General features: G+C 34.7%; 1 long non-coding RNA gene across 1 annotated transcript; it reads right to left on the bottom strand.

Moving 5' to 3' along the window:
* Positions 1-5,814: 5,814 nt before the first annotated feature.
* On the bottom strand, positions 5,815-12,514 carry LOC118498504. Its single transcript, XR_004900986.1, has 2 exons — positions 12,481-12,514; positions 5,815-5,953 (listed from the first exon to the last, which is right to left on the bottom strand). It is a non-coding gene; the product is annotated as an uncharacterized LOC118498504 (long non-coding RNA).
* Positions 12,515-12,863: the final 349 nt, after the last annotated feature.

Genomic DNA, 12,863 nt, shown 5'->3' with positions numbered 1-12,863 from the left:
CCTAGTGTAGGTGTATGTTTACCCTTATGACAAACTGCCAGAGTGATGTTTGAATTGGTTTACCATTTTTATACTCCCACCACAATATATGAGAGTCAGGCTGGTCTAAGTCCTTGCCAACTTTTGGAGGTGATGGTCAATTTTAGCAATTTTATTGTGTATGGAGTAGGAAATTCTACTGGACCATGCTGACCTAGATACTGTTTTTTTATGTCACACTCTATAATTTCAAAAGTACCTCTATGTTTGGGACTTTAAAGAAATAAAGATATATTTGTTTTTATAGTTAAGATTTAAGGAAACTTAACAACAATAAAAATAAACAGGATATACTTTTAAAATAGTCTGGTATATATTCATTTGTAATTGCCTAAATAGTACATATTATTAGAGTTTTCTCAAACTTCAAATGTGTATGTTATTTTAGACAGGGTCTTTCTTTGATCACATTCATTTCTGTGTGTCAGTATCCATGAAGACAAGAAAAATGTCTGAAGATGTTCCTGAATTTTTCCTTCAGCCAGAATGTTCTGGGACTTTCTCCGTCTCTCTTCCAGATCTTCTGTGATACCTCAAATACCCCTTCGTTTCTGGCCATTCTAAATCTACATTGACTTTTCTCTCTTAAAACTATTTGTTCACAATTTTGTGTATTGATAAATAATCTTAGAGATTTAGAGAACAATGAATTTAGGAAAAAATGCTTATACAAGTTACTACAAAATCATTGCAGACAAATTGGAACAGAATTCAACATATTGAAAAGAGAAATTACATTGACTGTATAGTAAAAAAAACTGAAAATCACCAACAACCACTAAAATTATTTTTTAATACTTCTGAGTTGATCTAAATACTTTCTATTTAGAACTTCATTCATGACAACAGAAATGGGCTTTATTTACTATATGACCATAGTTAAATCCTACAATTTTTATCAAATTATTTTTCAGTTATTTTAAATGAAAAAATGCATACTGAGCTTAAGTAAAGTTTAATATATTTAAATACAATGCTAAAACAGGATAATGATTTATAGTAATTTATCATCATTAACCTGTATATTTTTATTTTTTATAGTTTATTTGTTTATGCCATTACAGTTGGCCCCACTTTTTCCTCTTTTGCCCTCCTCCACCCAACCCCACCCCAGGCCATCCCCACACTGCTGTCCATGTCCATGGGTCATGCATATATGCTCTTTGGCTAATCCTTCACCTTTTTTCTTCCAGCTCCCCTTCCCCTCCCCTCTGACAGCTGTCAGTCTGTTCCATGCTATACCATTTCCTTCACAATGTGTCAGAGTTCCTTCATATTAACAAGTTAGCCTGGCAAAACACTTATTTAATAGGAGTAATCATTTTAAACATTTTTAAAACCATGAAAAGAAATTAAAAACGTAATTATCTCTCCTTGGATGTTACCCGTAATTCAATAAATAGAACTTCTAATCTCAAAATGTCTTTTATTTTAATTCATTTTTCAAACCATTTAAAAATAAAAAAGTATATTTTCCTTTTTTATCAGAAATTTTAGCCAAATACAAAGCAAGTGTAAGATAGCCACACAATGTTAAAATTATATATTTTATATTGTAGTAGTAGTAGTAATTAAAAATTGAGAACATATACCACCAAACTAGTATTACAAGAAATGTTAAAGGGCTTTTTTAAGGAAAAGAAGGCAAAAAAGATAAAAAATATGAATCATAAATTGGCAATAAATACATATTTATCAGCAATTGCTTTAAACGCAAATGTATTCAGTACTCTAAGCAAAAGGCATAGAGTGGCTGAATGAATAAGAACACAAGACCCTTACATATGCTGTCTACAAGAGATTCATTTCAAACCCCTGGCTGGCGTAGCTCAGTGGATTGAGCGTGGGCTGGGAACCAAAGTGTCCCAGGTTCGATTCCCAGCCAGGGTACATTCCTGGGTTGCAGGCCATAACCCCCAGCAACTGCACATTGATGTTTCTCTCCCTCTCTCTCTCTCTCTCTCTCTCTCTCTCTCTCTCTCTCTCTCTCTCCCTCCCTCCCTTCCCTCCCTAAAAATAAATAAATAAAATCTTTAAAAAATATATATTAAAAAAAGATAACTTCCAAAAAAAAAGAGATTCATTTCAGATGGAAAGACACACACCAACTGAAAGTAAAGGGGTGTTTTATGAAAAAATATTTCATGAAAGTAGAAACAAAAAAAAAGGCTGAGGTAAGCAATACTTACACCAGACAAAATAAACTTTAAAGCAAAAAGTATAATAAGCAACAAAGAAGGACTCATCAGTTCCACTTCTGGGTGTTTATCTGAAGAAACTCAAAATATTAAATCAAAACAACACGTACATCCATATGTTCATTGTAGCATTATTTACAAAAGCCAAGCTATGAAAGCAACCTACGTGTCCATCAATAGATGAGTGGATAAAGAAGTGGTACATATATACAATGAAATATCACTCAGCCCTGAAAATGAATGCCATCTTGCCATCTGCAACAACATGGTCAGATCTAGAGTGTATTTGTGCTGAGGGAAATAAGTCAGAGACAGACAAATGGCATGTGATTTCAGTTATATGTTGAGCTCACTCCCTGATGGATCACTCAATTCCAGTTTTGGATACTGCTAATGTGAAGTTCATTCACAGTTTATGACCTTCTGAGATTTGTACAGAGCTTTGGTAGAAGAAAATTAAAAATGCAAATGTTCTTGGATTTGATGGACATACCTTCCTTTACTGATAATTTCCTTGGTTTACAACAAAAGTTTTGGATTTTTTTCTTTTACCCTTTCTGTAGATTATTTTTAAATTGAAGGAAGATTGTTTTCAGATATATATTTTAAAGGCTTTATTATTTTAAAGCAGTTTTAGGCTTATAAAAAGAATGAGAGGAAGGTACAGAGATTTCCCATATAGCCCCTGACCCCAAACATAAAGAGCTTCCCTTACTATCAACAGCCCCCACCAGAGTAGTACATTTGTTAAAATCGGTGAACCTACATCAATACATTATTATCACCTGAGGTCCACAGTTTACCTTAGGTTTGGTCTTGGCGTTGTATATTCCATGGATTTGGATAATGGAATTATTACATATAGTCATCATTATAATATCATATAGATTATTTTCACTGCCCTTAAAATGTTCTGTGCTCTCTGCCTATTCATTTATCTCCCCCAACCACTGGTAAGCACTGACCTTTTGCTTGTTTCCATAATTTTGCCTTTTCCAGAATGTCATATAGTTACAATCACACAGTGTGTAGCCTTTTCATATTGACTTCTTTCATTTAATAATATGCATTTAAGGTTCTTTCATGTCTCTTGAGGTCTTGATAGCACATTTCTCTTTAGCACTGGCTAGTATTCTTTGTCTGGTTACACCACCCTTTATCCATTCACCTACCAAAGGACATCTTGACCGCTTCCAGGTTTTGACAAGCATGAATATCCATGTACAGGGTTTTGTGTGGACATAACTTTTCAACTCCTTTGGGGAATTGCCAAGAAGTGCCACATTCCTGAATCATATGACAAGTGTTTAGATATGTAAGAAACTTCCAAACTGTCTTCCAAAGTGGCTGTACCATTTGGCAGTCCCACCAGAAATATACGAGAGGTTCTATTGCTTACATCCTTGCCAGAAAGAAGATACATCTTTCATACATTTGGAATGATTATCAAGTCTAATTTTTGCTGCTATCAAAGGCTGCCACCATCTTTGTAGATCTATACTACTTGTTACCGAGGTGATGAATCTGCATCAGATTATTTTTCTTTGATGTTTAATTTTGCAGCAATCTTCATGCAAAAAAAGGAAAAAAAGAAGTGAGAGTGTTTTTCCCTGTAAGAAAAAATTTTAAGTTGTACTTTTGAACATAAAAAATATTCTTATATACAAGAAGTGAGAAAATGTGGATTTGGCTTTATTATCTGAAATATTGAAAAAAATTTTAAGCACTATTTTCACATTTCAGTCTTTCAAAATATCATTTGATATTTCTCTAAGTTAGAGAATCTCCTACATAAATGTTAAGCATTAAGTAAACATAAAATGTTTAAAAGGGAAATCAAAACAAAATGAAAAGAATATTCATTATAAACTTACACCCTGTCTCACCATTGTTATCTCAAAGACATGCAAGCTATTTCATAAATATATTGAATATGATCTACATACACATTACACATGAACACTATATATTTCACATAATTATGTGTAATAGTGTATGTAGGAATGCACATGATTTTGAATAAAATATCTATCACAGATTCAGACTTACAAGACGTGATTTTATATATTATGCATTCATACTGTAAAACCTAAGAGCATTTCTGAAAGCTGAATTTGAAAGTGGCTTTTTTGTTTTGTCACTGATAGAATGCATTAGTTTCATTACTAAAAAATGAGGAGCTCTCAAACAAATGATGATTAAACTTCCCGAGTTTGCTTGAGAAAGCTCGAACATATTGGAATCCGCAATAAATAAACCAAAGTACTCATATAATTCCGAAGTAGGCTCATTTCTAAAGCCAATTGTCCCTTCACAGAAACTGATACACTCTGGCTTGCCTTGTGAACTACTGTAAATTAACATCAGCTTACCAAGTGATTACTACTTTTCATAGCTATAGACTCTGGAATTTTGACCTTGGGAAATACACATGCATAATGTAGGAAATTTACAGAAGGTGAAGTATGAGAAGTCCTTTGGGTCAATGGTTATGTCCTCCACACACATTTGAGTTAAGCTGTAGGCTGGTCCAATATACTGTACTATAAATGACTCCTAACTGAAACCCTCATAGGCCTACTTCCCCAATTCCCTAGAACTATTCAGCAAAGAACACTAACATTCCCCTTCTTCATTCAACTGATATTTTAGGATAATATCAAGCAAGAAACGATACATTTCCTAGGTGATTTATCAATCCACAATATTGGGAGATCTTATTTGCCAAGCTTTTATATTAGTGACAACTAACTTACAATAAGCAAAATGTTTAACTGATAAACTCTATTTTATAAATCGATATTGTTTTCATCATGATTAATATAAAGAATGAAAATAACTTGAATGCCTAGGAGGGTATACCTAGTGGAATTATAGCTGAAATTTTTATGTAAGAGTTCAAGAACTTATAATGAAATAGCAGATAGAGTATTAATGCACCGTTATAGGTATAAAGCTCAAAGTGATTGCAACTATATTGTAAGTGTAAAGGTTTTTTCCGCTGAACTCTTGGCATCATTTTCTAAATATTATTTCCCTATGGTTTACAAAGTAGAGAACTTCCTCCGGTTACTCTGATGGCCACTTTCTGGTTGGGTAATTTTGTGATAGTTCCACTCTGACTATGAAAGAAAATCGCATGCCTTGTGGAGTGTGGAATTAACAAAAAGCAAGAGCTAGGGAAGCTAAAATGCCAATTCTGTCTTTTGCTGACCATTTCGTTTTGCTTTCATTCCATGGTTCTTTCTATTTCATTCCTTTGAGTGGATCCACTACAAATGTAATACGAGAAGGAAAAATGACATCCTTATTTTCTTCTTCAAAAGCTTTCAAGGGTTTGAACAACTTGCATTATTTTTTACCAGTACAAATCATATGCATCCAGACATCTGTATTAAAAACATTTATAGCTAGTACAATCCTTCTGCTGCCAAAAACTACAGGGAGTTAAATTCTCAATAGCCAAAACCACTTAATTTTTGACAAATGTGGTGCCAGTTCCTCATTAACTTTTTATTAAAAAATGATTATTTTTTTGAAGGGTCAGTCTATTAAATATTCTCTCCTAATTGCTTTTTTTTAAAGATTTTATTTATGTTTTAGTTTTAGAGAGAGGGGAAGGGAGGGAGTAAGAGAGGGAGAGAAACATCACCATGCAAGAGGAACATCGATCCGTTGCTTCTCACATGCGCAGAACTGGGGACCTGGCCTGCAACCTAGGCATGTGCCCCAACCTGGAACTGAACCAGTGACCCTTCAGTTTGCAGGCCAGCATTCAATCCACTGAGCCACACCAGGCAGAGCAATATTCTCTCATAATTGCTTTTGATGTTTTAGACAGTACAGAAAGAAAAAAGGCAAAGTGTGATTAATTCTGTCCTTATACATCGAATGGCTAAATGTTTGCGGTTTCTATGATTGCACCAGCAGGAAGAGTTGGCTCCATTTTTACCCCATTATTTTGATTCCTTGTCTAATCTATGGTTATTTTAAAATAAGTATCAACTCCATAGGGAAGACCCCAAGAGACAGTGGCCTTTGACTTTATTCTCCTTAAAGATGTAAGCACCACAGGCCACTGCTAATTCATCATAAATAATGTTGAGGAAAGTTTAAAAGGATAGGGAGAAGTTTCTAGCAGGTCACAGTTTTCAAATTGAATTTGATATTGGTTTGCTGTTAAATCTTTAAAATTCTATAAAACTTTTTCATAGTTACAGAAATAGCACATTTTCTTATATATAAAGAAAATTACGAGAAAAAATGGGCCCCGTGGCATCCATATGCCTTTTATCCTAATTAAAACACTTCATTCAAAAGTGTAGTTGCTATTCTAGTTTGTCTTTCCGTCCTGAGACATATGGGTTAGCTGTAATTTAAAAAATCAGAGCCCTGGCTGGCATAGCTCAGTGGATTGAGCGCGGGCTGGGAACCAAAGTGTCCCAGGTTCGATTCCCAGCCAGGGTACTTTCCTGGGTTGCAGGCCATAACCCCCAGCAACTGTACATATCTATCTCTATCTCTCTCTCTCTCTCTCTCTCTCCCCCTCCCTTCCTTCCCTATAAATAAATAAATAAAATCTTCAAAAAAAATCAGATATCAATGAATTGTCTGTCACCTTTTAGGATGTTCATAAGATTTGATAGGAAATGATACGCATAATGTCCTATGATGAATTTCATAGAAAGCGAGCATAGATAGAGGGAGGCAGAAGTGGGAGCGTAGAAATGCGAGGCGACAGAAAAGGAAATCTATGCAAATGTGACCATAATGCCCATTGGAATTAGACTAGGATCTTCCAAATAAACACCAATAAAGTGATACATCAGAAAATCATTAAAGATTATATCATTTCCAATGATATAAAAGCAACCAAAATGCATTAAGCAAAAGGCAAATTTATTGAATAACATAGAAACCAGAAACTGTCATTGCTGGGTACCTGTGGAATTGAACGTTGGAAAGGGTTATATTAATGGTGGATGATTTGGGAAATGGCATATCGTAGTGATGAAGCAGATAAAGCAATTCTGAATATATAAGCAAGCAATAATACAACCTTAAACTATGCAAAGCAACAAGTGAGAAAACATAAGTAGAAATGGATATATCAGCAATTTTAGTTGAAATGTTAAATTATTTTGTTATAAACTAACACATATAAGAAAAGATAGGAAGCCCTGGCTGGCGTAGCTCAGTGGATTGAGTGCGGGCTGGGAACCAAAGTGTCCCAGGTTCGATTCCCAGCCAGGGTACATGCCTGGGTTGCAAGCCATAACTCCCAGCCACCTCACATTGATGTTTCTCTCTCTCTGTGTCTATCTCCCCGCCTTCCCTCTCTAAAAATAAATAAATAAAATCTTAAAAAAAAAAGAAAAGATAAAGAAGAATACCATAAGACTGCGTTCAAACCAATAGATAGATGTTTATTACTTTAAATGAAAACAAAGACCTCAATGTTTTCTCCCTTAAGTGTCAACTGTGATCAAAAAGAAATCTGCTCACCGTGCTATCATAAATCAAAAACTCAACGGTATATTTACAAATCACACTGAAGCAAGTAAATGATGGAGCAACATATTCAAACCTAATCCCTGTAAGATATCAAACATGAAAAGAATTCCTGCTGTTACTTCTGTTTGATATGAAATTGGAGGTCTGACCAATGTGAGAAACAGTGAACAACATCATAAGAATTAAAAGAGAAAGAAAAATCCTGTCATATTCTCAGATAATGCGATTATCTCTATAGAGCATTGAATAAATCACCAGGCAAGCTACTGGCACTAGCAAGGGAGTTTAGCAAAGTTGCCCAATACAAGAGCATCTAATACTTGTGTCTACTCTAAGTGATGGAGTTTTGTTACCTTTAAAATACCTAGTATAGAATTTCTATGTGAAATTAGGTACACACAAATACTTTTGAGGAAAAATTAAAAGCTCCAAGAGCAGAGACTTTCCACAACATATATCACAGCAACCTAAGAAAGCCACAGCAAAATGCAAAATAAAACAAAAAGTGTGACTTTCTTGCAAGGATACACAGATAGAGCATGCAGTGGAATAGGAAGCAGTGCCATAGCAGTGCCATATACAGAAAGGTAAAGGACGCATTATGAAAGGGCCGCCACAAATTGGTGTGGAATTGCTGCAATGTTTGTGAGTGGGTTTTGGAAACCTAGATTAATATATAGAGAACAATTAAGTTCATCTTCTACTTCTTATCGTTATTTCCAGGTGAACTCCAGATGGATTAGATATTTGAATATGAAATGTGGACAAATGAAACCAAAAAACTAAATTGCAGCAAATGACTTTGGGCCATTGGGATGGGGTGAACTTCTTAAATAAGATTCCAAAGGGAAGAAAACAATCACACTTTTGATTAACTTGATTGTACCCGAAATTACAGATATTTATTTGAAAGGAGATCATATGTTTACAGATACATAACAGGCTGAGAAAAATTATATCTAAAACTGAAAAATGATTAATAGGTAGAATATAAAAATGACAGAACATTCAATATAAAAATGGGCATAAATATAAGTAATTAATTCACAAATGGAAAATCCTAAAAGGCTTACAAGTAAATAAATGAAAGGACGATAACATCTCAATGGCAATTAGGAAAAAAATGCAAATTAAAATACCAAAGAGGGATCATTGATAGGCTGCAGACTGCAGAAATCTGACGGTTGCTAATGATAAATCTGGATAGAATATGTTGAAATGGGAACGCACATGCAGTGCAGGAAGGAGTACAAAACATTAGACATAATCTGGGGAGTATTTTTATAAGTCCTTGGTTAAAGATGCACACACCCCATGTCTAGAATGTTTTTACAATATTTCCATACTAAGTGTGATGTTTCATAAGTATCCCAGGATCACTGGCATAAACGGGGATTATTCTGGATAAAGTGGGATGCATAGTCATCCAGCGCATTACACCACTCTCATCCTAAAACTACCGAAGAGATATAAGAGCATAGATCAGCACAAGGACATATATGTGTATGTTCATTACTCCATTGATGGTAATAATAGGGCATTATGAGAAATACGTGTCCCTCTAAAGGGAAAAGGAAAATAAAGTGAGGATGCATACTATGCAGTGGTTATGTGCAGTGAAGTAAATGCACATTTAGCAACATTAACATTACTGTTGAGTGAAGCGATAAACTCCATATTTATCTAGGATACATGACTATTTCAAATATATGTAGAGATACTATCTGGGTGGGGTGTGGAATAGAAAAGTAAAATGGTCGTATAGGTTGAAAAAGTCAATAAATTATTAATAGAGGGAAAGACTGAAGTTGAACTAATGAATATGGTTAATTCAATCAAACGAAAATAATCTTTAGGTAGAAATTGTTTTTCCTCAGACTACTTCAGTTTTACTGAACATGTCCATCACTCCTTACACCTGTCTTTGCTAATCTGTATGGAACCACATGTAACGTTGAAATATTTAGGTCATCTACCTTTACAATTATCTGTAAAGGATCATAACAGATGCATTAGTGTTTGAGGATTCCTATTTAAACATTGTTGTGGTCATCTTTTGGCTCCAAAGTCACCTCTGTGTTCTTATTGATAAATTGATAGAAGAGCACTGTTATTTTCTCATGTGCTTCAGGGAGAAAAGACAATGATGGCAGAAATGATCCTAAAAACATAAAAGGTCTTGATTCATTGGGATTGTCAATCTTCTACCATCAACAGAGATAACAAGCGAGCAAGCTTTTTTCAAATTGATGCTTTTGATGCAAGTGTAGACAATGCATGTTCAAATTAACAGTTAACAAAGACTAGAAAAATTGATTTAATGTTATATCCACAAAAGTTAGAGATTATTGATGTGGTTCTTTGTGGGCATTGCATGGCATCAAATGCAAATAAAAATAGACTGAGTATGGAAGGTCAGGCTCAAACCTCTGGTGGAGGTCATGCACACAGAAATACACATTTATATATTCAAGGAGATGGCCATATGATCTTCATTACCCCCACATAGTTGTTTTTCAGTAAATTGAGTAGTGATTTGATGTCATGGAGACAAAGACACTATAAAGATAAAAGTAATGTGTTTGGATTTAAAGGTGGACAAAGAACAGAGCCATAGAATCAGATTTGCAAGAGGGACATGATGGAACAAATTTGTTCCATATGTCCATTTTCCATTTGCTTCCCCCTGTGCCATATTGGCACAAAAACCATTAAAAATTGCCCATTTGTTTTAACAAAGCATCTTATATTTTTTGTTGTATTTTTTTTTTAAATAAATGAACTGCAGATTTACTTATCAGGAAAAAAAATTGCTTGATTATACTACTCTATTCTGTTACTCTCCCTTTTATTTTCTTTAAGGAATATCCTAAGATGTAAAGAAAGATTTACAGTAATGCGCACATCTTTGCATTCAGCAACTGAACGATGCTAAATTTTACTTCATCCTAGTTAGATTTGTTAAGAAACAATTAAAAGACCGCATATGTCTGCTGAACGCCTATTCTTTTCCCCCTCTCTTTTCATTTGGACCTTACTTGCACAGTTGACTAAGCAAATATTTCAGTTCTATACAAAACATCCCCGCCTTTTCCTGCATGCTTTCTTCCCTGCTTTATTTTACCTTATTTACCTCTTTACCCATAATTCCACTCCCATTCCTGTCCATTCATGAGCAATCACTCCAACACTGAACAGACACGAGGGCTTGAAAACTGAGGTTTTGTAATCAAGCTATTGCTTACTTACCTTATGTAGTTTTTGTGTCATTCAAAGACATATCGGGTAAAGCCATGTTTTTGCAACACTTACAAGGTCGATTTTACTCTGTAGGTGGAGTCAACATGGCATCAGTATTGTGACCATTTAATAGGCCTAACTTCATCTATTAATTTTGTATCCAGTTAGATATCACTTGCTTTTGCTAAATCTTGTAAAATATACCATAGTAGAAAATACATATAACCACACAGATTACCCCCCCCACACACACACACAATCACTCTGACTTGTATGTGTAAACTTTACTCCTCTGAAGAATTTTCTTTTCACTGGAACTCTGCCCTCTATCACATTATCCATGTACTATCTGTCAGAAGTGCTTCTGAACATTTTTTTCACTTTTTATTTGAAAACAATTGTAAAATCACAGGAAACTGCAAAATTAGTACAGAGAAATACTATGTACCATCCACCCCAGTTTCTTCTATTGGTTGCATCTCACATAACTATAGAGCAAAATCCAAACAAAGAAATTGACGTTGGTACAATGTGTGTGTATAGTTCTATGCCAGTTCATCACTTATGTAGAATTGTATAACTATGGCTGTAATCCAGCTAGACAGCAATTCCCTCACCAGAAGAATTTCCCTTTCTATCACTTTATAGTCACATCCACAACTCTTCCCTCCATCATCCCTAACCCCTGACAATCACAGATCTGTTTTCCATTTCTATAATGTTGTTATTTTAGAATATTATATATGAACCACACAGTATGTGACATTTTGAGGTTGTCTTTTTTCACTAAACCGAATACCCTTCAGGTTGAACCAACTTATTGTGTATCAATATTTTCTTTATTTTTATGGCTGAGCCACATCCCATGGTATGGATATATCATAGTTTGTTAACCATTCACCTGTTGCAGAACATTCTCCGAGTTTCCCGTTTGGGGGCATTACAAATAAGCTGACATGATCCATCATGTGAAGACTTTTATGTGGATTTAAGTTTACATTTCTGTGGGCTAAATGCTTAAGAGTGAAATTTTGGGTCATATGGTAAATGTATATTGCAATTCTAATATTTATTTTCCTTAGGTTCATCCCAGTTTTCTTGACATGAAAGTCTGTTTAAATCCCTTCTTACTCAAGGAGTAGCTATTCATGGGGAATAATCTAAAGTGGGCCCATGAAACAAATAATAAAATAAAAAGCAAAAAGAGCTTGGAAAGTAAGATTTGCAAACATAAAGTCCATAATCTTTGCCTTGGAATTTAAGATCATCCATAATTATTTCTTCTAATTTGGGAAAGTTGGATTCCAGTCTCAGCTCTCCTCCCTAGTTCTTTTTTTTTTTTTTAATATCAGCATTGGGTTTTTTTAAAGATTTTATTTATTTATTTTATTTTTAGGGAGGGAAGGAAGGGAGAGAGAGAGAGAGAGAGAGAGAGAGAGAGAGAGAGAGAAACATCAATGTGCGGTTGCTGGGGGTCATGGCCTGCAACCCAGGAATGTACCCTGGCTGGGAATCGAACCTGGGACACTTTGGTTCCCAGCCCATGCTCAATCCACTGAGCTACGCCAGCCAGGGCTTCCTCCCTAGTTCTTTATTGACTATCTTGATAGTTTATCTTTCAAGTAGCTAATACATATTATTATATATTTTCATATATAATTTTATATATATATATATATATATATATATATATATATATATGAGCTTGGACAATACCCATGCGTTTGGAGTGTGGCCCTCCTCTCTGGATTATGCCCTATTTCTACTCCTCTCTAGTTTCTAAATCTTGGTTTGTTCTTAAGTGAATTATTCTCCTCCTTTCTTCCAGATTTGGCATTGTATCTGTTACTTTGGCTTCTAAAGTTAAGCTCA

This window comes from Phyllostomus discolor, chromosome X (assembly GCF_004126475.2).
Source record: "Phyllostomus discolor isolate MPI-MPIP mPhyDis1 chromosome X, mPhyDis1.pri.v3, whole genome shotgun sequence".
Classification (NCBI taxonomy): Eukaryota; Metazoa; Chordata; class Mammalia; order Chiroptera; family Phyllostomidae; genus Phyllostomus; species Phyllostomus discolor.
This window is presented reverse-complemented; position numbering and strand designations above follow the sequence as displayed.